General features: G+C 42.8%; 1 protein-coding gene and 1 long non-coding RNA gene across 6 annotated transcripts in view; both read left to right on the top strand.

The window, feature by feature from the left end:
• The window catches only part of LOC144298364 (uncharacterized), a 54,203-nt gene extending 51,734 nt beyond the window's left edge, over positions 1–2,469 (top strand). Inside the window, exons 4-5 of the long non-coding RNA XR_013365317.1 lie at positions 1,325–1,425; positions 2,052–2,469. This is a non-coding gene — a long non-coding RNA (uncharacterized LOC144298364). The remainder of the gene's footprint in view (positions 1–1,324; positions 1,426–2,051) is intronic.
• A 5,986-nt stretch (positions 2,470–8,455) lies between these two features.
• CHD6 (chromodomain helicase DNA binding protein 6) overlaps positions 8,456–27,241 on the top strand; it is a 203,915-nt gene continuing 185,129 nt past the window's right edge. For 2 of the 5 annotated variants that reach the window (XM_077873187.1, XM_077873189.1), the window contains exon 1: positions 8,461–8,589. The gene's annotated coding sequence lies outside the window, so the exon portion shown is untranslated. Of the gene's footprint in view, positions 8,590–16,794; positions 16,846–27,241 lie in introns of those variants that run through there. The other 3 variants (XM_077873188.1, XM_077873191.1, XM_077873190.1) reach the window with 3 other exon arrangements.

The raw sequence follows: 27,241 nt of genomic DNA, 5'->3' as shown, positions 1-27,241 counted from the left end.
TGAAAGAGCTCTGCAGTACTTTAAGAGTTAAATCAGTCAGATTAAATCATAAGAGATGGAAGCTATCTATTACCAAAAGTCACTTTAAAGGACAAAAGCTCCCTCAGGTCAAAGGCAAGAACACAGATTGACTTCAGGTGAATCAGTGGAATCAGTATGTTTCTTTTTTTTTTAAGATTTTATTTATTTATATATGAGACAGAGAGAGAGAGAGAGAGGCAGAGACACAGGCAGAGGGAGAAGCAGGCTCCCTGCAGGGAGCCCAATGGGCGGCAGTTGGGGGGGTGTTGAACCCAGGACCCCAGGAGCACAACCTGAGCCAAAGCCAGATGCTCAACCACTGAGCCACCCAGGTGTCCCTGGAATCAGTATGTTTTAAAGAGAGCAAGTCAACAGAAGAGGGAAGGCCTACACAGTACAGGGGGAAATGAGGGTTGTAGAAAAAGATGTAATAATGTAATTAACAATTTATAGAACAGTTTTCATGTGCTAAGTAGTTTGAATGAATCATTTAATCCATACAACAACCCTGTTAGCGGAATCAAAAAACTTCACTAGTGGTAAATCTGGGATTTGAACCAGATCTGTTGGCCTCCAAAGCCTGTGAGCTTAACTATTCTTATCCAGTTTTTTTCCCATGGAAGGGTGCTTTTGGCAGACTGACCCCTGTCATTTGGCTACACACATTCTTTTATTTCTTCTTTGGAAGTTACCTCTACACACTATGGGTCACTGTTCAGAATCTCCTCAGTGGCAAACCACAGACACATGATTTTTGAGCTATAAGGGAGAATAGACTTCACATTGTCCACTCTCCTCCTTTTACGAATGATATCTGTAACTTTATTTTTGCAAACTGCCATGAACACCTTTCCCCCAGCTCTGGGGAATAAGGTCCATGACCCAGCAGGGGAATTCCATTTTGGTAGTAAGATGTGATTTTAAAGGAATGCAGTAGATTTTCTTATGTGATTTGTTATGGTATTCATGGTCTAATCAGAAAACAAAAAACTCTGAGAGGTTAAGACATAAGGACTTTATTTGAGGACAAACAGGCCTAGGTCTAGCACACCTATAAACTGCCTTGGAATTGTTTGCAAGGGCAACATTATTGGAAATAAACATATAGGATATTACTTTGAAGGGTGAATTTCACTGGGGTGATATGTCTTGGCATACTTCTGCTTTCCTGACCTTGACTGGGGCAGATCCTTCCATCATAGGCTCTCATGGCACCATGTACCACTCCTTTATGGCACTTACTACTGCTGTGATGTCACATTTGTTTGCACAATTATTTGACTAATGCCTGTCTTTTCCATAGACTGTATACTCTCCACAAGGGCTAAATTTGTGCTGAATTTTCTCTGTCACTGTATCCCCAGCACCTAGGACAATGCTGTGAAAGTCAGACCTAGGCATTCAGTAAGTGTTCTCTCAGTGAATGTTTTCCATTTTAAACAGCAATCTCCTTAAGTATCTTCCTAAAAGAAATGAAAACATGTGCCTACACAAAGACTTGTATATGAATGTTCCTAGTAGTAATATTCATAATGGCCCCAGAGTGGCAACAATCCAAATGTCCATCACTGGTGAGTGGATAAACAAAACATGGCATATCCATACAATGGAATACCATTCAGCTATAAAAAGGAATGGAATGGAATATCATTCAGCTATAAAAAGGAATGGAATGGAATACCATTCAGCATTCTACAACACAGATAAACCACAAAGATATTATGCTAAGTGAAATAAGACAGACACAAAAGACTACTATTACATATGTATGAAATTTCTAGAAAAGAAAAAAAACCATAAAGAAGAAAGCAGATCCACGGTTCCTTGGGCCTGGGGCGTGGGAGTGAGGATTGCCTGTATATGGGAAAAAAGGACCTTTTGGAGGTGATGGAAATGTTCTAAAATTGGATTGTAATGATGGTTGCACAACTATATAAATATACTAAAAATCATCAAACCGTACATTTGCAATTGTGAACTGTATGGTATGTGAATTATGCCTCAATATAGCTGTTAAAAATGTTTTTTAGGGGGACGCCTGAGTGGCTCAGCAGTTGAGCATCTGCCTTCGACCCGGTTGTGATCCTGGAGTTCCGGAATCGAGTCCCACATTGGGCCTACTTCTCCCTCAGCCTGTGTCTCTGCCTCTCTCTCTGTGTCTCTGTGTCTCTCATGAATGAATGAATGAATGAATGAATGAATATTTAAAAAAATAAAAAATAAAAATGTTTTTTAAAAAATCAATCTCCGGGCAGCCCTGGTGGCCCAGAGGTTTAGTGCCGCCTTTGGCCCAGGATGTGATCCTGGAGACCCTGGATCAAGTCCCACGTCAGGCTCTCTGCATGGAGTCTGCTTCTCTCTCTGCCTGTGTCTCTGCCTCTCTCTCTCTGTGTCTCTCATGAATAGGTAAATAAAATCTTTAAAATAAAATAAAAAATAAAAAATCAATCTCCCTAGTCATTTTTTCCTAACTTATGTTCTATGGAATATTATTTCTGTGGGACTTTGTACTAGAGACTGCTAGTTGAGTCTCTCAACTCTTTAGTGAGGGAACTTCATTTTTTAAAAAAGATTTTATTTATTGATGAGATAGAGAGCACACGAGAGAGCAAGTGCATGGGCACAAGCAGCAGGGAAGGGCAGAGAGAGAGGGAGAAGTGGTCTCCCCTTTCGATCCCAGGACTCTGAGGTCATGACCTGAGCCGAAGGCAGACACTTAACAAACTGAACCACCCAGGCACCCCAAGAACCTCAATTTTTAACATGGCACATAGGCAAGCAAAATAAAATCCATATTTTCCAACCTCCTTTGCAGCTCCATTTGGCCATGTGACCAAGTAGTGGCCAATGAGATGTAAGCAGAAATGATGTGTAATATTTCCAGAAAGGTTGTTTCAGGGACATGACTGAGCTCCATTTTTTTCCTCTTGCCTTTCCTTTCTTCCTTCCAAGGAAATGTGGACTGTTGCTCCAGCAGACATCTTGGACCTTGGAAACGAAAGGAAAGATGGCAGAGCAAAAATATTAAAGTTTGGATTCCTGACATACCATAGAACTGCTATGCCATTCTTGAACTGCCTGCTTCTCATATTTCTTTTATGCAGAACAAAAATAAATTTTAATTTTATTATGCCTTTTTTTCTGTTATGTGTAGCCAAATCTAATCCTAATACCAGTTTTATTTATTTATTTGAAGATTATATTTATTCATGAGAGACACAGAGAGAGAGAGAGAGAGAGAGAAAGAGAGGCAGAGACACAGGCAGAGGGAGAAGCAGGCTCCACGCAGGGAGCCCGATGTGAGACTTGATCCTGGGTCTCCAGGATCACGCCCTGGGCTGAAGGCGGCGCTAAACCGCAGAGCCACCCAGGCTGCCCCTAATACCAGTTTTAATAGGCATTTAATGAAAAGAGGGTTTTGTGGTCAAATAATTTTGAAAATCATTAAAGTTTAACAGATTTCATTAATACAAGACCTCTCAGTTTTTAATATGCTAATGAGGAATGGCAACCTTCAAGATGCACCAGAGTATACACAACTTCCCAAACCAACTTGACTCTTTTTTTTTTTTTTTTAACTTTTTATTGTTAAAAAAATAGGCTCCATCCCCAATATGGGACTCAAACTCACAACCTCCAAATCAAGAATTGCATGCTCTACCAGCCGAGCCAGCCAGGTGCCTCCGAAATCTCTTGATTGGATCATCTCATGGGATGAATGACTGAGGGGCAATGGGAAATGTTGCTTTAAAAGTTTACATTTTTGGGGTAGCCCGGGTGGCTCAGCAGTTTAGGGCCTACCTTCAGCCCAAGGCTCCGGTGGCTCAGTGGTTTAGCGCCTGCCTTCAGCCCCGATGTGAGTCCCACATCGGGCTCCCTGCATGGAGCCTGCTTCTCCCTCTGCCTCTTTCTCTCTCTGTGTCTCTCATGAATAAATAAATAAAATGTTTAAAAAAAATTTACATTTTTGCTTCTTTCCAATGCATCCTTCTTCTAGGCTGATCTTTCTTAAACATAAATTTGATGATATCATATAACTGTTTAAAATCCTTGAACAGCCCGGGTGGCTCAGTGGTCGAGCGATGCCTTCAGCTCAGGGCATGATCCCGGAGTCTCTGGATCAAGTCCCACATTGACCTCCCTGAAGGGAGCCTGCTTCTCCCTCTGCTTGTGTCTCTGCCTCTCTCTTTCTTTCATGAATAAATAAATAAAATCTTAAAATTAAATAAAGTAAAATAAAATCCTTGAACAATTCCTGTAGGACAAAGTTCAAACTCCTTTATGTAATAAATAAGACCTTTTGTAATCTGGCTCTTGCCTTCTCTCTAGCCTCACCCTAGCAATCTCCTTTACACATCATGAACCATTTGCACTGTTGAGACCTGCACATGTTCTACCCATCTCCTGGACTCTGCATATGCTATCCCACTGTGAGTGGAACACTTTCTACCTGCCGCCTTGACTGGTATTCTATCCTTTAAGACCAGGCTGTTGTATTAACTCATTCACATCCATTCGTGCTTTGAGCAATTCCTACTTACATATCAGGCAACACACTGTACTTGGGTTCCAAAGCTAAATAAACATAATCCCTGCCCTAGAGGGACATCAAATCAAATGCAGTTAGACAAATACTGTATTAGTCAGAGTCTGCTAATGGCTGTAACAGACAATCCTCCCATTTCAGTGACTTGGCATTAAGACAGTCCTTTTCTCATTTACAGCACAGTCCAATTCGGGTAAGCACAGGGGTTCTGCTCCATGCAGTCAGGGACCCAGGTTCATTCCATTGCCACTTTTGGGGGCCTCGAAGTCCTCCACTGGGTATTTTGCATCTGGCCAGCAGATGAGAAAGGAGGAGTTTCGAGGCTCACACAAGAGGTTTTGGGGGATGCCTAGAAATGAGATCTATCTGTCACTTCCGTCCAGTTTCCATTATCCAGAACTTAATCACATGGGCCTACCTGATTACAGAGAAATGTGGTTTTGCTATGAACCTCGGATGAATACATAATGGGCTGGTGAAATTAGCCTTTTCTGTAACACAGATATATAACAAGATATATAACAAGAACAGATATATAACAAGAACAATAAAGAAGCTCATGGTCTAATGGAGGAGACGGACAAGTCAACAGAGGCAGGAAGGCAGGAAAGAACATGGTCAGGCAGGATGTAACCTGTGTTTATGGAGTTACTACCAGAAAAGTTCTAGGACTGCTGGAAGTTCCGCTTCAGAGCTCCTAAGAATTGCTCTTCTGGAGCTGTCTGTAAATACCATGTGGTACAGATAGTTGTGCATCATCGCTGTCACCTCCATAACAGACTTTCAGGGCCTCTTAGTGTCAACCATCTCTTGTCCAGTCAGCCACTGTGATGTCCAGCTCTGCATGGGCTCCATTCGACTTCACGAGCTGTATCCTGACAAATCTTTGCCTCATGACCCTGCTGTAAGCCCCCTAGCACTGAGTTTTGGGACACCACAAAGCCCCACCTCTCACTTATGCATGAACTGAAGTGAATCTTTACCCAATGGGAGATGAAACTTCCTCCTTTTCCTCTCCCATATAGGCTGTCCTAAGCCTCATGTCATGTGGCTTCTCAGAGGATAATCCTTTGAGCTGAAGCTATCAGCCACACATAGTGAGGTCAGATGAGTAACCATCCTGGTATCAGTTCTTCTTACTTCCCTACCTTCCTCCTTTTGCCTCCCATTCTGTCCTGTAGAATCAAGCTCTGTGTCCTAGAGAACTCAGGGCAAGACATCCCAATGAATGCATACTGCTAAAAGCCACTTTGCAATCAGTTTCCCCTCTAGTGCCTATTTGCAGGTCCCTGGATGCTGCAGATGTGGTTCCCCCCACCTTTTAAAAAAAAGATTTATTTATTTATTTATTTAAGGAATCTCTACACCCAATGTGGGACTCGAACTCATGGCCCCAAGATCAAGAGTTGCATGCTCTACTGACTGAGCCAGCCAGGTGCCCCACTGCATAAGTGTTTTAAGGGTCAGATTCCACTAACCCTGTTCAGTTCTGCAGACATGACTCTGTGAAGGTCAAGCCCGCTGCCTCTCCTGAGTGTAGCCTCCAGGCCTTTGCTTGTACCTGTACATTTGTTTGTGGATCAGTTGTGTACTCCTATTGATTTCTTGTTTGGTAACATAACATCTGTATCTCTATGTTTGACTTCCTATGTGCTACAGACTTTTCTCAAGTTTAAGAACAGGAATTACTGTCTGATGAGTTTGCCTCCCTCCCGCTCCCACACCTCTCATTAATGTCTCTTTCTTCTGTGCCTTGGCACATGCATGCTGCTCCCTCGGTCTGGAGTTCCATTCCTTACCCAACTTGTTTATGTTATTTCATCTTTTGTGAGCGAAGGACATGATTTTACAAAGGGAGGGCCACTTGACTCCCATGTAGGACTCATCAAGTCTGTCTCTGATATAACTCTGCGCCCAGCCCTTTCCCAGGAACTAAAGGGCACAGACCTGAGCCCCATCAGCACTCTTGAGAGTTTTACATCCTTGATCCTGGGTTGGACTGAAGGGGTTGTGGCCATCAATTGCCTGGACCTGCCTCAGCCTCTGCAGCAGCTGGTTCAGGAGGGCAAGCATGCTGTCCCTGTGAGGCAGGGGGAACAAGTAGCTCTCTCCATACTCACTCACCAACAGCTTGGCAGGATTGAAGATCCTCAGGATCAATGTGTAAATCTCCATCTTAATCCAAACTAGATTATGAGCTCCCGGACGACAGGGATATTGTCTGCCTTTGTGTTTACAACAATACCTGGAACACAGTTGGTGCTTAATAGTTTTGTTGTTGTTGTTGTTTTTAAGGAAGGAAGAAAGAGAAGGAAGGAAGAACCATGAGGTATCTTGGACAGCCTTGAGTCAAATGAGAGAAAAGTGGACAAGTGAGGTAGACACGGGGCAGGGGGCTGCTATCTCTGTATTTTCAAACTGGAGAAATCTCTGCAAGAAAGTCAAGAAGTGGTCCTCGGAAAGGAGTCGGGGTCACAGGACAAAAACCACAGGAACACTGGGGCTTCAAAGAAACTAAAAATATCTTCTCTCCCAGGGTACTGTAAGGTTTGGCTACATCATTACAGCTACTCCTGACAAAGTTGAGCCATGTTCATCTTCAATGTATCCAACAAACTGCTCTTGGAATCCCCAGGACTCAGATCATTCCTACTTTGAGGTAAAATGAGCCTCTACAGTCAGAATCCAGCCATTTTAATTTTATTTTTGTAAGTGAGTGCTAGAGAAGCACCCATAATAGGGGGAAGCAGTGAGTGAGGGGGACAGGTTGACTCACCACCCGGGGAGAAGGCCAGTAACGGGATGGCATAGGTATTGGGCCTGGCAGTTGGATAACACTCCCTCCCTTGCTCCAAACATTTTCTTTATGGCATTTTCACTACTTGCCCCTTGTATTTACTTATTTGTTGTCTGTCTTTCCCCTTAGCATGCCTATTCCACGAAAGCCGGGCCTCTGTCCTATTGACCGGTATCCCCTTAGATCAATGCCTGGCGTTTAGTGGATTTTTCAAAAATTAGCTGCTAGCGAACGAATTAAAGAATATTAAACAATTAGTTGAATCTCTGCCATATGCTGGGCCCTGTCCTTGAGGATGCTACAGGGATGGTGGGGGAGATAGGCCTGAACATAAACGTACGGTAGCTCAGCACCTGATTTTTGGGAGGTAGACCCAAGGCACCACCGCAGGATCCCCGCGGCTGAAAACTCCCGGGGAGAGGAGGGGGGGGGGCTTGGGAAGGATCCTCGGAGTCCCGTCGTGTGCCCGGAGCGCCAGGAAGGCAGGCGGAGCGGCAGCCGATGTGGCTGGAGGCACAGACTGAAGCTCCTCCGGCTCTTCGCGCGGCTCCTCGGCATCCTGGCCCGACCTGCGGAACCCTTGCCTCTCCTGGCTGCCGTCTGCGGGACCTCGGCCCAAGCGGATGCCCCCCCCCCCGCCCCGTCGCGGGACCCCGGGCACATCCTCTCGCGCCCCGGGAGACGCCGGCCCCGGGTCCTCCGGCCCGCTAGCCCGCCACCTGCGAGACCTCCCTCCACCTGCGGGCTGAGCCCCCCGCACGCCCGCGCGCGCCCCGGGTCCCCGCCCCCTGCCTGCGGTCTGCGGCGTGCAGGACCCCGCCCCGCCCCCTCGGCCCGCAGGACCCCGGCCCCGCCCCGCCCCCGTGGCCCCGCCGCTCGGTCCCGGGGGGCGGGGCCGCGCGCCGCGGCGTCTCGGAGGCTGGGGGCGCGAGGCAGGGGGCGGGGCGGCCCCGGCGCCGGCCAATCAGCGCCGCGATCACATCCATGCAAATACGAGCACAATGGAGCGAGCCCATCACTCGCCCCTGCAAGCAAGCTTGAAATGGGCTTCCGCCTGAGCGGCGGCCGGGGTGGCCAATGAGCGTGTGTTTTGGGCTGGCGAAGCCCAATGGCGCGGCAGGGGAGGCGGGCCCGAGCTGGGTTAGGGTGTCCTTGCAGGGTGTCTGAGCTAAACTTCACCAAATAATAGCTGTTTGTATTTTGGCTGCTGCAGGAGCCATTTTAGGTAAGTTCTTCTCTTAACTTTTTATTTTCCTCCCCGGCCTCCGCTGGCCGGCCTCGCCCGCGGGCCCGCGGCCCCGCCCCGCCGGCCCGGGCCGGGGTGCCCCTATGAATGGAGCCGGGATGCGGGGCGGCTGCGGCGGCGCCGAGGCCCGGCCGGGGTCCGAGCGGGGCCGGCGGCGGGCGGCCTGGCGGAGGGCAGGCGGCGGCCTGAGGCCTGGGACGAGCAGCCGGCCTCCGCCGCGCCCCGAGCCCGCTCGCGCTCAGGCCGCGCTCGGGCCGGGCGGCCGTCCTTGGGAGTGCGCCGCTGCGGGCCGCGCGGAGGGGCGGGGGTCCGGGCAGCCCCCGGCCCGGGGCCCGGCGGGCAGGGGCGGGGCGTGCGGAGGGCCTCCCCCTCCCCCTCCCCCTCCCCGCCCCTCCCCGCCCCCGCCCCCCCGGGGCGGGCCGAGGGGGACCCCCGGGGGCGCGGCGGGGGCGACCGCTGCTGCGCCGCCGCCCCCGCGGAGAAGTTGCTCCATCGGCGTCCTGCGTCTGTTTGCAGGGGTGGAGGGGGTGGGGGGGTGGGCTGGTGCCAGGCCGCTGCTCCGGGCGGGGGCGGGGGCGGGGGCCGGGGCCCCGGCGCGTCCTCGCAGCGCGCTCCCCCTCCGCCCCCTTCTTACGCACTAGCGCGCACTCGCCCCGAGACTCGGAGCCCTACGGGGTGTCCAGCAACCCCGCAGCCAAGTTTTGTGCATTTATTAACATTGCATGCTTGGGCTTTCTTTCTTTCTTTCTTTCTTTCTTTTTTTTTTTTTAATTCTAAAAAAAAAAAAAAAAAAAAGGAATCCTCTGTCCCCTCTAGGGTATTTATTTCCTTCCCCGTTGAGAAGTAACGGAGTCTTTTACTCCCAAATTTCCGGGGACGTTCTTCTCAGATGTGCAGAGGGGTTGGCAGCTACTCGGTCTTTAAAACGACGCTCTTAGGAAATCCCCCTCGCTCGTGAGATGATTGAAATTTGAGTTTGTTTGCAGCTTCAGTTTTTATTTGATCCAATTAAAAATACATAAGCAAGCACTCATACTTGTGTACATAAAGTCTTCCTAGTTCCAGTTAGGACTGATGTGATGTGGTTGTGTGTGTGTGTGTGTGTGTGTGTGTGTTTTTCCGGTAGTGTGGGATCTAATAAGGCAATATAATTCAATTTTCGACTTGTAGGCCCGTGTTCTCCAAATTAGGGTTTTATGGACCACTAGTAATCTGGCCAAGGTTTCTAGTGAATCCTTGGCTTCTCCGGGCATCTCTGGAGCTGTCGTATATACCTTATTCCCCAACCCTCCCAAACCTGCTCGTTTCTGGTGTCACAGATCCACGAACAGAGAAGATACACATATTAATATTTTTATGGTTTTTAAGAGCGTCTGCAGTAGTGTCTGAGATTCAAGTTACTGTTTCTCAGATGGCCTATCGGAATGCAGTCCTGTTAATCCCCAAGTTTTGACATAATTTGATGAGGATAGGCTTGTGGTACTTTACAAAAGTGCTGGTAGGGACCCCAGTACTGTGTTCCCAAGGGTGATTGTGAGCTGCCTTTCCTACTGGAGGTCTGTAGCCACTGTGCACTATACAGTAGTTTGTGGATCCGCCAAATTGGCAGATAAGATTGGCAACCTCAGGCGAATAGTTTCTGTGAACTTCGTGGCTCTCTGGCGGTACAAAGAAGGTTTGAGGTCTATGTATGAAAAAACGATTAGACATGAATCTTCAAGTAACATGGTTTATGCCAACCAGAACAGGTGGTTTCATATAAGCAATGCGTGACTGTAACCAAAGGCCTGGGAAAATGGGGAGTGGTAAATGATTAATTTTGGACTTCTTTCTGTCCCAGGACAGATCTCTTAGATGAATTGAGATGGATTATTTAGACTTTTATCTTCATTCACCGACTACTACTAAGAACTAACCTTTACATTTTTCCCCCCCTTTTTGCTAACTTTGGGATCTCCTTTATAGTAACCAGACTAGGATACTGTTCTTTTGCTGTAGTCTGGCCATGGGCGAAATAATTCTAGATGTGTTGTGAAATTAATTATGTCTCTTAGTGATATTACAGTCTGCCTGGAGTCACATCTTTTACACTGCAGTTATTTCTTTGCTTTTTACATTTAGCTTTTCTGTTGTTACAGCATGCAGTCATTCAGTGTGATGTCTTTTGCCACAACTTTTAATATTCCCTATCATTAAAATTATTTTATAATTTATTGATATAGTTAGAAGTTCCCTGAACTCATCACTATATTCGTGCCAACCACACAAGAAGTTGAAAGACCAGTTTGGAGTGAAATGGGAGAGCCACAAGTAACACTGTATTTCTGGAAGATCCTTTGGCAGTTAGTTTCTTATATTTATTGGTTTACTTTTCTTATAACTGTTTCAAAATACCAAAGAAGATCTCAAGCAGAATCATACCTCTATAGAAACCAGATATCATTGGTGATTTTTGCCATTATGTTACAGAAAACTTACCAGAAACAAGAGACCTTGGGCCACTGTGTCTTAGAGATCTCTTTGATTTATAGAAGTTTGAAACAAGTCTTTTGGTTTTCTTGGAAGCACGGCTTTGCCCCAAGTAGAGGTTGTGGTTATGTCTTCCTGTGTTAAACCATGAGGAAAAAGGGCTCCATACTCTCAGGCTTGATTCTCACTGTAAGGGGCCTATGTTTTTCCATTTTCACGGAAAGACTTTTTTGTCTTGGTAGTGGCCAAAAGGAGTCAAACATATTCTGAATCCTTCTGAACAGGTTTGGGGATTCAAGGATTCTCTTGCAAAAATATTTTCGGCATGTGACAATGACTGTATCTAAATCAGCTGAGGAGACTGTGTTCTTACTCTAGTCCATCCCCTTTGTCCCCCACCCAGTACAGCAAGGTTAGAAGTAGTTTTATTTTTAATAAAGATTTGGTGGTTCACTTTATACTTCCATTCTTCCTACAAAGCTTTAGTTTAATTCAGGTGAAAAGCTGCAGTGAATTCCATGGGACTGCCTGCATTCTCCTGTTCCAGGTTATTATATTGAAAACTCTTTGAAATACATAAAATAATAGCTAGGGCTTAGATATCTGTTTCCTAGAGAACAGGTCTGTTTTTTTTTTTCCTTCAGTAGAATGTGACATGCTTGTGAGATAAGCAAAAAGAACTAGCACTGAATGAATACCTGGTGTGTGTCCAGCACTCAGCTGGGCCCTGGGGCTGCAGGGATGAAAAAAAAGTATCCCATTTTCATGGTCATTCTTATGAGATTGGATCGAAGCTCAGAGAGGTAAAGTAGCTTATTTAAGGACATCAAGCTAGTAAAAGTTGGAGTCAGAATTTGAACCTAGATCATCTGGATTTAAAGGACATATATTCTTTCACCAACAACCTTCCAAAGATTTCTTTAAAAAAACTGGAGTATGCAGTCATGTTTTAGTGGTATGGGGCTAAGTTAACTAACATAAGTTGTTCTACACATTTGTCTATTTTTACTTCTTCATTTCCAGAATTTGTCACTGAAGAGGCAAATTAGAATACAGTAAGGGCACCCCTAACCCCCCTTGTCTCCACAGTGTAGGAGAGGTCCTTGTTAGGGCACTTAAGAGTTCAGCCTAGCCTGGTACTAATAAACATGAAATGCAGAGGGAGAATGCAGTCACTTTTTCCTTGCCAAAATGTTCTTTTCTTTAGTTCATTTTGTGGAGGCGTTGATACCCTCTTGAGAAATTCTGTTACTTCCATAAAAGTCCTGAAGGTAGTAAAATGGAGTTATTTTAAAATATCCATCCCTGTTCCCATTTCTGAACTAAATTATTTGCATAAAATCCAGAGAAAAATGTTTTCTTTTTGCTTGTAGTACCTATATGCTTTGATTTTTAGAGTTTGTAATAGTGATTCTTTACGTCCTCCTACGCTTATTCTTTTTGTCTGTTTGCCATCATTGAGACCTTTAGAGTCTTTGATAATGTATATGACATTAATAGTTCCTATTTTGAGAAATCATTTTTTAAGTTGATGAACCTTTTTCCTTTATAGTCATCATGGAGGACTTAAAATTTTTTAGCAGGGGAGAAAACCTGATATTTCAATAGATTTCTTTTTTTTTTTTTTTCAATAGATTTCTATGATGCTTTTATCCACTAGCTGTTTCAGAAGAAGTTAGGTACTAAGACAGTATTTGAAAATTTCAGAAAGACTAGGAAGCAGAATTTTAAGATAACTTTAGGACATGAAATGTAAGTTGGGTTTGAATTTTCTAAGTAAGTAAAGGGAAAGTTTTATTTTTCTCCTTTATTAATTAAAGATTGTTATAGGGAGTATTCATTAATCTAATTTTATGGATCAAATATATTATTTTATCAGTAAATTTTAAATATATATATATTTTAATTTTAAATATATATTTTGAAATTTCTTGTACATTATGTGACCAAGGTATTTTGTTTTTGGAATATCTATACTTTTTTTTTTTTTTTAAGAGTTATTTATTTAAGAGAGAGCAAGGGAGCGCCTATATACGCATGGGGGGGCTTGAGGCCTGAGAGGGAGAGAATCACAAGTAGGCGTCCTGCTGAGCAAGGAGCCCAAGCATCTCCATCTCAGGACCCTGAAATCATACCCTGAGCTGGAATCAAAAGTTGGTCACTCAACCAACTGAGCCACCCAGGCACCCCTGGAATCTAAATACTCTTTAGTTGTAAGATTGTTTGCATATAAAAGGTCAGGCTTCAAGTTAAAAGGAGTTCTAACTACTGTGGTAACCTTAGCCTTACTTTAGTTTCTACCTGTTCAGGTTGAGGCTTTTTATCCTGAGATTCATGGACCCTTATGGAGCTGTTCTGTGAACTCCCCAAAATAGTATATGAAATTTTTGTGTGAAGTTTTATGGGAAGTGACTCCATTCTTTTATGCTTCTCAAAGGGATCTGTGACTCCCATCCTCCTTTCCTCTACCCCTCATGTCTTCCCATCCTCCCTTCTCCCCCACCATCTCTTCCCACCCACATGCAAAAGCAGTATTAAAGATTATTGATGGGCATCCCGGGGTGGCTCAGTGGTTTAGTGCCACCTCCAGCCCAGGGCATGATCCTGGAGACCTGGGATCAAGTCCCGCATCGGGCTCCCTGCATGGAGCCTGCTTCTCCCTCTGCCTGTGTCTCTGTCTCTCTCTCTCTGTCTCTCATGAATAAATAAATAAAATCTTAAAAAAAAAAAAAAGATTATTGATTTAGGTCATTTCAAAAAGTTGTCTTGTATGAGCAAAGTCTTTTCCTGGAGACAGATTTGTTGGGCCTTTTTTGTGCTTTAGGAGGTGATGTAGTCTCAGTCTGGACCAGTTAGCCTGGGCTTGGTGAAGTACTCCAGGCAGCATCCAGACAAGGGTTATGCCCAGAATTCTCCCCTGCCTTATTTTTATGCTTGGGAAACTGTTCCACACCCTTGCTCCTATAGCCTGATAAAAGAGCAGGAGGCTCTTGGGCCTCTCTGCTTCTGCAGATGGGACTGGAGGGGTGGCCATGGCTAAAGCTCCTGACATTTTCTTGCTTTGAATACCACTTACTCATTCTGTTGCTGCTTCATTCAGTATGTTTAGGAGGAAAAGGTTTTTCCCTAACATTATAAAAGAAACATTTAAAAAAACCCTTCATTTTTATATTCCCTAGACTTTGTATATACCTTGAAACTCTTTTGTTAATGTCAATTTCAAATGGAATTTTTCTTAATGTCTGGTTGAGCGTGTGAGCTTGTTTTTACAGATAATATGCCTATATGTAGAGTTATATTAAACCAGTTGTTACCATAGGAAAAAGGATCAAATGTTAAAATTCTCAAAGCCTTATTTTATCATTTGCTTAAGTAAAAGTCAAGCAAATTAGTAAAACAGAATTCTAGAGTGACAAAATTCTAAAAGTAGTCTCTAGGAAGTGGCCAAACTTGAGAGATCCTGGAAAGTTCATTTGTTGGGCCAGACCAGAAGATGAATAGAAGAAAAATCCGTTTCTTTGGTTTGATATGTAAATGGAGGAAAACACTATAAGCTTGAGGCAGTTTGGTTAAGGGCATTGACGTCCCATGAAGGGATTCTGTTTGGTTTGTTCCTTCCCCTAAGTGTACATGAGCAAAGAAGCGTGCTTGGACTGTTTACTTTGGGTTCAAGGAAACCATCAGTATTCTAAGAAATTCTTTGAAAGATTATGTCCGGTAAGCTAGTACATACAAAGCATAGGTTTTATTTACTGAAAGAAATTTTGTATAATTTAACACAAAGACTTTATTAATGTTCATTTGTATATTTTGGCCTAACAGCTCTTGTAAAGTTAGCAGTCTAAATTCAACTGTAGATTAGCTTGAAGAAGTCAAGGCACCATCCTTGTTGACCATGTGGCGGAATCAGAGATAACTGTAAAAATGTGAAATAAGCCCTTTTAGGTCAGGGTTGCTCATAGTATGCAGATCTGTGCAGGTCTACAGATTGTTTGTTACCTGTCTGTGGTGAGATAAGTACAGAACTTGAAGAATGTAGATGTATTTACAGTACTTTTTAGAAAATTGATTTGTCTGTTGAGTCTAATAATAAAAAATGTAAGTTTATGTATAGTCTTTGTTTTTAAAAAAGTTTTTTCCTGGGCAATTCATTTTTCTGGTATTTTATAGAAGTATTATTCCATGATGGATTGGGAGAAAACAAAAACTAGTGGGGTATTTTGTTTTGTTTTGTATTTAAGTAATCTCTACACCCAATGTGGGGCTCAGACCTACAATCCCAAGATCAAGAGTTGCACGCTTGGGGCACCTGAGTGGCTCAGTTGATTAAGCATCTACCTTCCGCCTGGGTCTGTGTTCCAGTCATGGTCCTGGAGTCCTGGGATTGAAACATCCCCCACCCCCATCCCCCGGATTGGGTGCTTCTCCCTCTCCCCCAACTTGTCTTCTCTTGCTCGTTCACTCACTCTCAAATAAATAAACAAAAGAAACAAACAAATAAATAAAACATTTAAAAAAAAGAGTCACACTCTATTGACTGAACCAGTCAGGCATCCTCAAAAAGTAGTTCTTAACCATAGGCAGCACTACATAAGGTGATATGTAAAATCACCATTATCTTGCAGCTTGTTTAAAATGCACATTTTGAGGCCTCATTCCAGACCGACTGAAATAAATTACCTGGGATGGGGACCCAGTATTCTTTGTTTTAGCAAGCTATACTGATAAATTTTGTGCACATTTAAATTTAAGAAACATTGTTCTAGATTAACATTGTCCAATAGAAGTCTGTGCTATGATGAAAAATGCCTTATCTATGTGCAGTACCTACTAGTCACACATGTGGCTTTTGAACCCTTCAAAGGTGGCTAGTATGACCGAGGAACAGAATTTTAAATTTTATTTAATATTAGTTAATTTAAATTTAAATAGTCACATAGTGGTATTGGCATTTGACACCACAGGTCTAGATCCTCTAGAGTCCCCCTTTCGGGGAGGTGGGGGGAGTGGAGTTTTTCCCCCTTCATTTAGAAAATACAGGATAGGACAAGACTATCCTATAGTTTTAAATGAGATGGAACAAATCATAGAATAAAAGTTGGCAAGTTGGCACTTATTTGCCCATTTATATTTACCTATTTTTATCTAAAAGTTGATATTAAGAAAATAGTAGGGTCAGGAAACAAATTTATATCTATGTCACAAAAGGTTTTGCAAACAGCAAGGTAGCTGTTTTAGTGAGGCCTTGTGACCCTTCATGGCTGCGACTAACTGCCTGATGTCTTGCAGTATGACTTCTGAAGCTTTTGTCTTTCCTATAAAGATTTAAGCTTTTAAGTGCAATACTGTAGCTTTCCAGTTTTCAGTAGAGAGCACTAGTTGTTGGGAGTTCTCATTACTTTAGACTGGGTAATGGAGATTTTTCCTATGTAAATTATTATTGGTTTATCACCTTACTTAGAGGATGGTTTTTCATTTTATAAAGGTAATCTTTGTTTTTAATAATATTCAGCAAGGTTCCCTTGAAAAATTGAGCCTTATCTTCTGTCCTCTTCCAATATATTTAAAAACTGATTTGTTAAAAGGATTTCTTTTACTCATTAAAGATTGTATATGCTTCCCTGCCTCCATCCCCATCTACTTGTACTTCATATTTAAATTCCTAAAAATCAAAGATGGCCTTGGCTCTACTATATTGATCAATATCCTTTGCAGGATTGAAGATTATTCTGTGATTGACAAGTAGAAGGAAACATGGCTATAAAAGTAAGTGACGATGCACATGTAGAATCATAGCCTTTTAAAATGTTGTCCAGACATGGTGAGTCTTTTCTAATTGTACCATAGTTTTATTAAATATATTTGCCAGGTTTTAGGTTTTCAGGTAGGAGATTGTTAGTCATATAGGCAGTGACTCTTGAAGCATGAGAGACAGTAGAGGTGTCCCATGTTGTTTATACAGTTAGAATGGGTAGCTTCCTTAAAGATCATGGATAGGACTGCAGGAATAGGAAAATTAATATAGCAGTGTTGGTTGGCTTTGTTTATGGCATGAATTAGTGTATTGTCTTCCATTGGTGTTCATTAGAGACCAGCACTGTTTCCCATTTTGTTGTAGGGACAGTCTTATATTCTCAGAGAGAGTGAGGATGTACTGGTATCTTGTCTGGCAGGGACTTCTGTTTAGCTGAAAATGATACAAGTATCACTGATGGAGAGAGGAGCTATTTTGTAACATGTTGCTTTGCAGCTCTTTTTTTTTTTTTTTAATCTGTCCAAGGAGTTTCAAGTTCTTGATCTCTAGGTATGTATTTGGATTACTGCTTTGGAGTCTTTTTATGTATTTATTTTTTTTAGGAGAGAGAGAGTATATGGGTGGGGGCAGGGGAGAAGGGGCAGAGGGAGAGGGTGAAAGAGAATCTCAAGATCTCAAGCAGGCTCCATGCCCAGTGCAAAGCTGGACACAGGCTCAGCTCACGACCCTGAGATCATGACATCATGACGTCGGTTGAAATTAATAGTTGGACGCTTAACCGACTGAGCCACCCAGGCACCCCTGATTTGGAGTCTTAAGGAATTGAAAAGCCTAGTCTGTTGGTACTGAGATCTGATAGTTGACAGATCCCAAGTTTAACAATGTTTGTTGGTTCCTTGCTTCAAGTTTGTTCCCATCTTTGTCACTGGTTCCCAGAGCTGGGACTGGAATGTTGTAAGAAATGTTACTAAAAGACTGATTTCATAAGCCATGGCCAAATACCAGTCTCCTTATTTACACATAATAGTCCTACTCTGTCCATCCTTATCTGCTCTAATGCAGCATTTCATGCCAGCAGGGCTCTCCCTAGGTACTGACTTTCCCTATGTTCAGTCTTGAACTAAGCTTTGTTGTTACCATTATAGCTGTGGCTGTGGCAGTTATTTCTAGTTTAAGCGTTATCAGGGCTTACATAATTCAGCATCTCAACTAGATTCTTCTCAACCAAAGCCTCTTTCTGGCTTTTTAGGATTGAAGAAGAGTAGTGTTGGAAGGGACTTTGTAGGCCACCTAGTCCAATTTCATCATCTTATGGATGATAGAATGGATTTATACTCATGTAAATATTTTGTGAGACCATAGAGCTGATCTATGGCCAAGGTAGGCTTAGAATTCAGATCTCATTTTACTAACTAGATCTCTTTCCCTGATTGATGGTTAAGGTCCTGAAAACCCCTGTGGGAGAATTCCCTTAAGAACTTACAGGGATAGGGGATCCCTGGGTGGCTCAGCGGTTTAGCGCCTGCCTTTGGCCTACGGTGCGATCCTGGAGTCCAGGGATCGAGTCCCGTGTAGGGCTCCTGGCATGGAGCCTGCTTCTCTCTGCCTCTCTCTCTCTATGTCTATCATGAATAAATAAATAAATCTTAAAAAAAAAAAAAACTTACAGGGATAATATGGGGAAGTTATGTTCTGAGATTAGAAATGAATCTCTGAAAGGCTGAATAATTTTTTTAATGTTTTCAAAGTAAAGATATCAGTGGAATTTTACATGTTTTAAATGAATAAAGATGTGTGGTACTATTTTGGAAACTCTTGTTTACTATATCTTGTTTACTAGAAACATTTTGGCATATCCCTCCCTTTTATATCTTTTTTTTTAAATAATAAATTTATTTTTTATTGGTGTTCAGTTTGCCAACATACAGAATAACACCCAGGGCTCATCCGGTCAATTGCCCACCTCAGTGCCCGCCACCCCCTTTTATATCTTTGTAAAAGGCCTGTGGTACTATTTTGGTAACTCTTGCTTACTGTTTTTTAGGTTGGAGGTGGGCAGTAAAGCAGAGTTTACTGAGCGATACAGTATAAAGTTCCCAAAGAGGGAGGAGACCCGAGAGGGTTGTCTTCTTCTTTACTATTTTTTTGCTTCCTAGAAACTTTTTGGCATATTTCTCCATTATATATTGTGAAATTCGTTGTAAATTTACCTTTGGGTTATTGCAAATAACATGGATGATTTTTTTTTTTTTCCCCAGATCTCCATACTTGTTCAGCTTTTTAACTTAGGGTTATTAGAATAGGTTTTTCCCAGACCCCTCAGTTGTGATAATAATAGCAGCTGCCAATAATTGAGCACTTACTATGCTCCAGGTGAGGTGTTAGGCTCTTTCATAGTGTGGTAGTTGTTAGGGCTGCACACTGATACTCTATTTTTCTTTTCTTCTGGGTTCGTGGTAGGATAGCACTTACCCCTCACCTTGAAATTGTGCATGGCTGTGTGACTTGCTTTGAATATTGAAATCTGAGTGCAAGTGATGTGAGGCACTTCTAGGCAAACACTCCTTTTTTTTCTGAAGGGGATCTGAAGTGGTTATGTAGTGTAAGCAGTAAGTCTATGCTTTAAACCACTGAGTTTGTGTGTGTGTGTGTGTGTGTGTGTGTGTGTTTTAAGATTTTATTTATTTATTTGAGACAGAGAAAGAGAAAGCAGGAGTAGGCAGGAGGGGCAGAGGGAGAAGCAGGCTGCTTGCTGAGCAGAGCTTGATCCCACAACCCTGGGGTCATAACCTGAGCCACCTAGGCACCCCACCACTGAGTTATTTTATTTTATTTTTTTAACCACTGAGTTTTTTAAATGGAGTTTTAACTGTAGCATAAACCAACCCATCCTCTTGAATATAAATATACATGGATTCTTATCATTGACCCTTTTTTTTTTTTTAAGATTTTATTTATTTATTCATGAGAGATACACAGAGAAAGAGGCAGAGACACAGGCAGAGGGAGAAGCAGGCTCCATGCAAGGAGCCTGATGTGGGACTTGATCCTGGGACCCCGGGATCACACCCTGAGTTAAAGCAGACGCTCAACCACTGAGCCACCCAGGTGTCCTTCTAATCATTGATCCTTACGGCTAAGTGCTAATATTAGCCCATTTTGCAGTTGAGGAAATGGAGACAAAGGAATTAAATTTACTTGTCTAACAGAACTGGCAGCCCAGGCACTTTGAGCCCTATATTCTTTTCTTCTTTTTTTAAAGATTTACTTACTTGTTTGAGAAAGGGAAGGAGAGCATATGAACAGGCCAGGGAGAGAGGGAGAGAGAGAGAATAATCTAGCAGACTCCCCTGTAAGCATGATGCCCAACGTGGGGCATAATCCAGAACCCTGAGATCATAACCTGAACTGAAATCATGAGTCAAATGCTTAACCACCTGAGCCACCCACGCGCCCCAAGCACTAATTCTTTTTTTTTTTTTTTTTAATTTTATTTATTCATTCATGACAGACACAGAGAGAGAGAGAGAGAGAGGCAGAGACACAGGCAGAGGGAGAAGCAGGCTCCATGCAGGGAACCTGACGTGGGACTCAATCCCAGGTCTCCTGGATCACACCCTGGGCTGAAGGCGGCGCTAAACCGCTGGGCCATGGGGGCTGCCCAGCACTACATTCTTAAGCATTACTTAAGTTTGCTGCTACCGTGTATGCTGTACCAACTCAGTACCCATAACATCATGCCAGAGCTGTGTGTACTTCTTTGTTCCATGCCTTCTTACTGATGCCCCTGAAGTTCCATTCCAGGTCCAAGGGTCTCTCACCAGCATTTCTCTTTCCCAGTGTTGTACTGCAGAAACCTCCATTCCTTTCTGTTGTCTGTTACTTACTTTTACTACCTTCTGGAATTCCATCTTTCCTGTGAGGGTGATAGTTCCTTGCATTAGATATCCTTGCATCTCTAAAATTTTCAGAGTAAATTTCTCAGAAGGCCACAGTTGGCTTTATGAGTAGGCTGCCCAGCAATCACTGAGGCTTTGCAGTGTAGTTAAGTGCATGGATTCTGCAGCCAGACCACCTGTTTGAGTCCCAGCTCTGCCACTTACCGGCCATGTGAACCTCTCTCTTCCTCAGTCTCCTTGTGTGTACAGTGTACAGTATTATAATAATAATACCTATCTCATATAGTTGTTTTGGAGATTGAGTTAATTTATGTAAAGCCTTGGAACAATGCCTGGCACAATTGTAAGCATGATATAAGTGTTGGGTATTATGATTTTGAAGAATCAGGCATCACAGGCCAAGATGAGTGAAGATAACTCATTACTGAACTTAATCTTTCTGATGGTAAGATATTAAAGGTTTAATACCACAATTTAAATTTTCCTGTTGTTTAACAGGGATTGCTGAGCAACTCTACAAGGCACTAAGCTGGGGGGGTGGGGGGTGACCTAGAATTTGCCCTCAAAGAATTTATAGTATAAAGGGGGGAGGGATCCCTGGGTGGCGCAGCGGTTTGGCGCCTGCCTTTGGCCAGGGGCACGATCCTGGAGACCCGGGATCGAATCCCACGTCGGGCTCCCGGTGCATGGAGCCTGCTTCTCCCTCTGCCTGTGTCTCTGCCCCCCTCTCTCTCTCTCTCTCTCTGTGACTATCATAAATAAATAAAAAATTTAAATTTAAAAAAAATAAAATAAAATAAAGGGGGGAGATAAGATATACATAAATACCGGTATACAAATAATTGTGTTGTTGCCAGGTAGCCCATAAAAAGTGTCCTTTGGGAATTTAGAAAAGGGGGAAGTGGGAATCAGAGAAGACTCTGAGTTGGGGCACTTACTAGGGTTGGAAAAGGCGTCAGGATTTGGATGTGGAGACTGGGTGTGGTAGGGAGGAAACTGCCAGGTGAAAGGAAGCATTAGATCAGAGGCCCATAATAAACATGTTCATTCATCCATTCAGCAAAAATATAGTGAACATTTATTTTTAAAATTTTATTTATTTATTCATGAGAAACACAGAGGGAGAGAGGCAGAGACATAGGCAGAGGGAGAAGCAGGTTTGCTGTGAGGAGCCTGATGGTGGGACTTGATCCCAGGACCCTGAGATCATGACCTGAGCCAAAGGCAGATGCTCAACCACTGAGTCACCCAGGTGCCCCTATAGTGAACATTTGCTATGCGCTAGGCATTGATGTCAGCCCTAGGGATGCAGCAATAAACAAAACAGTTCCTGCTCTTATGGAGCTTGCGTTGTAGTATTTGAATATACGGAACCATAATGTATCAAGTGGTGATAAGGACTAAGAAGAGTTGTAAGGAGACAGAATAGATTTATATAGAACAGTAGATTCATTTCTAATGTCTTTCTTAAGGTATCTTTTAAGGAAACCCAAAGCCAAGCTAAATGGCTTTTTTGTGTGTACCGGGCCATATTTGTGCTATTTTCCATGCTCACAGTTCTCTGCTCTTCTTTCTTGGCTGTCTAGACATTTTCCTTCCTTTGAGACTTGAGTTCAAGTCCCAGTGTCTTGTCTTCATGGGTCTATCCCCCTCTGTATCTGCCAGAAGCACTCTTTTCTGGAGTCAGTTTTGGCCTATGGAACTAATTTGGCGTTTCCTATTGAATTACGTTTGTCTTTTCTCATATTTTTTGTCATTTATTCCACAAGTATGTGATGCCCATTTATTTAGTAAACAATTTATTGGACTTTCATTTTGTTTCAGCCATGACGAGGCACTGGGAACTTGAAGATAAATGTACATGGTCTGTGCCCTTGAGGAATGCACAGTCTGTTGGGAGGGAGAGAAATGTAAACTGCTACTACAAACATCATGATAAATGTCAAATTAGGGCTGTGTCCAAAGTTTTGTTGGAATGCAAGAAGAGGGAGCCAGGGGAGTTAAGAGTTTTGAAAGGAAGAAACTTTTACATTGGCTCTTGAAAGTTGATTTGTATTTTAATAGAGACTGGGATGGGTGTCTGTGAGTTTGGAGAGCCTTTTATGCATGGGATGAATCCTGTGGGGGGGAGGGGCGCAGAAGGAAATGGTAAGTTCATTGAAGCTGGAGAGTAGTGCAGAGTTGTGGATTTGGGATGGGTGGTAGGCCTGGAGGGATAGATTGGAGACGTTGAATGGCTTTGAAAATGATGTAAGGAGTTGAGATTTGTGTGGGCAGTGAGGAATCATCAGAGGTTTTATGGCCAGAGAATAGATTGTATTTGGTACTTGGGCAGCCAGAGGTTGGTTTAGATCAGTGCTGCTTAAATTTTCCTGCGTATGAGAATTACCTGGAGAGCTGTAGAAAAACCAGTGCCTAGGTCACACAGTAAAATCCTTTTCTGGAGAAGGGATCCAGATAATGGGTTTTTGATAACTTCCCAGGTGATTCCAGTGTACCCCCCAAGTTTGAGAACCTGTGGTTTGAGAGGCCTGATGACAGGTCAGTAAATGAGGCTGTTGCAGTGGCCTGGCTAGGAGAGAAGTCTTTGAATTGAGGCATTGCGAACATGGAGACTAGGGAGGACTGAGCTAACCATTGTTATTTTCCTTCACTTTTCTCTGTATTTGTTTTCAACAAAATTGTGGCCCCCAAGGGTGCAAGGTCTAGTCTTTGTAGTTTGAATTCCTCAGAGATATGTACATAGTAGGTTCTCAATAAATATTTGCCTTGATTAAAGTTCATTTTCTTTTGTTCAGCTACTCAGAGTTGAGTACTTAAGGGCATTTTTATTTCATTTGCTTATTTCCTTTTTGATATTAAATAGAAATTCCTTTAGGGATGTGACTGGATGGAAATGAAACTTTTTCGTCTGTTTTACTTCCTCAGAATTCCAATTCAAGATTTTAGAAGTTAAAATTCACTAATTAAAACAATAAATATGCATATGAATTTGGCTTATCCATATGATCTTTCCTTTTTAGTGCAAATGAGCAAGTTTGCTTTTAACTCTTGGCATTTGTGTAAAACCCATCAGTGGTGATATACCATTTAAAGTAAAGAATCCTGAGAAAGTATCTAGAATCTTAAAAGTACTTTTTAGAGATTTTTATTTATTTAGGTAGTCTCTACATCCATCATGGGTCTTGAACGCACAACCCTGAGATCAAGAGTTGCACGCTCCACCAAGCCAGCCAGGTGCCCTGAGATTCTTAAAGTATTGTTAAGGTTTATGTTCCACAACATGTGGAAAGTGAACCTTAACACTAGATTCTGTTAATGTATGTAACTCAGGAAATTTTCCATGTGGTATAGAGTCTGACTTGCCTTGTATACTTGAAATATATTTGTCTCTGAATGGGGATAGTATTTAAAAAATGCTGTGAATCATTTTTTAAAAAGATTTTATTTATTCATTCATAGAGACACAGAGAGAGAGAGAGAGGCAGAGACACAGGCAGAGGGAGAAACAGGCTCCATGCAGGGAGCCCGATGTGGGACTCGATCCCAGGTCTCCAGGATCACGCCCTGGGCTGCAGGCAGCGCCAAACCGCTGCGCCACTGGGGCTGCCCTCTGTGAATCATTTTTATATCAACTCTCCATTCTCTATTCTAAGAGAAGCGAATTGGAACACACAGAAATTAAAAAACTTTTTTATACTTGATGCCATTTATACCTCCCCTCTGTCATTTGGCATCTTGAAAAACATCAAACCTACAGAAAGTTGTAGGAATGATATCATTAAACACCCATCCTCCTTTATCTAGATTCACCAGTTACTGTTTTGCCAATTTTTTGATTACTTGCTAGCTTGTGCTTGTGCTCCGTCTTTGTAGCCTGATCCTTTGAGAGTTACTTGCAGACAGACATTATAACAGTTCACCCTAAATATTTTGCATCTTAATCCTGGGAGAAAGGGTGCACATAATTATAATATAATTACATCATTCAGGACACTTGACATAAACCTGATATATAGTCCATTATCTAAATATTAAGATTCACGTATTCTCTAGCTTTTTAATTTTTCCTGCTCTTGAATTCAGTTAAGGACCATGCACTGTATTAATAAGTTGTCATGCGTCCTTACATTGCAGTATCAACTGGTGTGACCCAGTAGTCTCAGGATTTCAGGAACGGAAATGAAAACCTCTGTAAGGGTCATGCAGCCCAGCTTTCCATCCTTCTTCCCTGCTTGCCTCCTCCACGCTCTCCCTGGCTGGCTGGGAGTGACCGCCCGAGACTCATGGCAGAGTTCTGAAGTGGGACCTCATACCTGGTGCAGAACTGCTTGTGCACATCTTTCTTTTTTTTTGTGCACATCTATCTGAGGCTAGGAGAGGTTTTATCCTGGACAGGGTAATTTTTTGTTTTAGGGTTAAAGCCATTCCAAGTTGCCCAGGTGCTTCACTAAGAAAATGTAGTTTAAAAAAGAAAGGGAAAATGTGATAGTGTAAATGAGACTTTGAGAAAAGATTTTCATAGGTGACTCAACATCATCTGAAACATAAGTTATCTTTCTACTGTTTCTTGAGGACCACTCCTCATGACCTTGTCTTTATATAGTTCATGGGGCGGGCTTTCTTTTCTTTCTTTCTTTGTTTCTTTTCTTTCTTTGTTTCTTTCTTTTCTTCTTTCATTTATTTATTCATGAGAGACAGAGAGAGGCAGAGACATAGGCAGAGGGAGAAGCAGGCTCCCTGCAAGGAGCCTGATGCGGGACTCCATCCCGGAATCCTGGGATCATGCTCTGAGCCAAAGGCAGATGCTCAGCCACTGAGCCACCCATGCGTCCCTCTTTTTTTTTTTTTTTTTTTTTAAGATATTAGAACCTCCCTGCCCCCCTTTAAATATTGCAATGGTTGTGTGTTTTTGTCTTTTCACTCCTCCCTAGGCAGACTTCATTCCTTTTGCTTCAACTCTTCATGATCCTAAGATCTGTTTCCATTCTCGTCCTCTTTGCTTCAAACTCTCATTTCCAGCCTTGGCTTTTAGCAGCTTCAGCTGCATGTCCCACCTCAAAACTGAACTCAGTATCTTTTTGGGTAAACCTGAGCATGAATTTGAATATTGGTGGGGAGATGAGAATGAGATGGTTTTTGGCTAGGGAATTAGGAACTTTAGGCTTGTGCCCCTTATTAGCCCTTCTCCTCCTACTGCACTCTACCATCCCCAATCCCTCAAGGGAAACAGGTGAGCCAAAGGCAGGCCTTGCTAACACTGCCATTTCTGGCTCAGTGTGGAGTCTTGGGAATTAGGCTTCATAAAATGAATTCTTTTAATCCATTGTTTTTCAGGTTTTTTTTTCCATTATCACTCCCCTAAGAAGGCCTTTTAGACAATTTCTTTTTTAACATTAAAGCCCTCCTACCCATGAAATTTTAATACCACAAGTATATAGTGTATCCTGTGTATATACTATATTTATGTTTGTATCACACATGAACAATTAAGAGATTATAACCTTCAAGAACCACTTTTTGTCCCCTTGGAGTGAGATTGCTCCATTGAAAATACATGTTTTAACCTAGACTGGAGGCAGTCTAATGTCTAGAAACAAAGCAGGCCAAAGAGTCTGCCGTTGTCCACAGAGAATTTGCCTTAGGGTCACATCTCACTGCTGAAACTAGAGTTTCCTGATCTTGTTGTGACTACAACTCACAGTAATAACAACACAGTATATTAATTCAAAGGTTTTAATACTCAGTATATATTCTTACTACTTGTGATGCACTGTATCTACTGTATTCTTTTAAAAATAGTTCCATTAAGATAATTACATACCATAAAGTTACGTTTTTATTCTGTAAAAAAATTTTTTTAAAGATTCATTTATTTATTTTAGAGAGGGGGAGAGTGCAAGTAGGGGAGCGAGGAGGAGAAGAGGGAGAGGGACAAGCAGAATCTGAGTTGAGTGCAGAGCCCAACGCAGGGCTTGAGCGCATGACCTGAGATCATGACCTGAGCTGAAATCAAGAGTCAGATGCTTGGGGCAGCCCGGGTGGCTCAGCAGTTTAGTGCCACCTTCAGCCCGGGGCATGATCCTGGAGACCTGGGATCAAGTCCCACACTGGGCTCCCTGCATGGAGCCTGCTTCTCCCTCTGCCTGTGTCTCTGCCTCTCTATCTCTTTGTGTCTGTCATGAATAAATAAATAAAATCTTAAAAAAAAAAAAAAAGTCAGATGCTTAACTGACATAGCCACCCCGGTGTTCCTGTTTTGTAAAATTTTTAATTTAAAAAGAAATGCTAGTTGTGATCCACTGACTCGAAGAAGCATGACAGCCAGCAGGAAGAGCAATGCCAAGGCGTAGCTTGTCTAGAGACTACCATATGTCCACCAGAGAGGTGAGAAGAAAGGCAGACAGAGTCCTAACCACTGTGCTTATTGTAGACATTGGACTTTGTTTCAGTAAATGCCCTTGAACTGACCAGACTGGCAGTTTTACTCCTTGGTATTGGATGAAGA

The sequence above is a fragment of the Canis aureus genome, chromosome 26 (genome assembly GCF_053574225.1).
Source record: "Canis aureus isolate CA01 chromosome 26, VMU_Caureus_v.1.0, whole genome shotgun sequence".
In the NCBI taxonomy this organism is placed as follows: Eukaryota; Metazoa; Chordata; class Mammalia; order Carnivora; family Canidae; genus Canis; species Canis aureus.
This window is presented reverse-complemented; position numbering and strand designations above follow the sequence as displayed.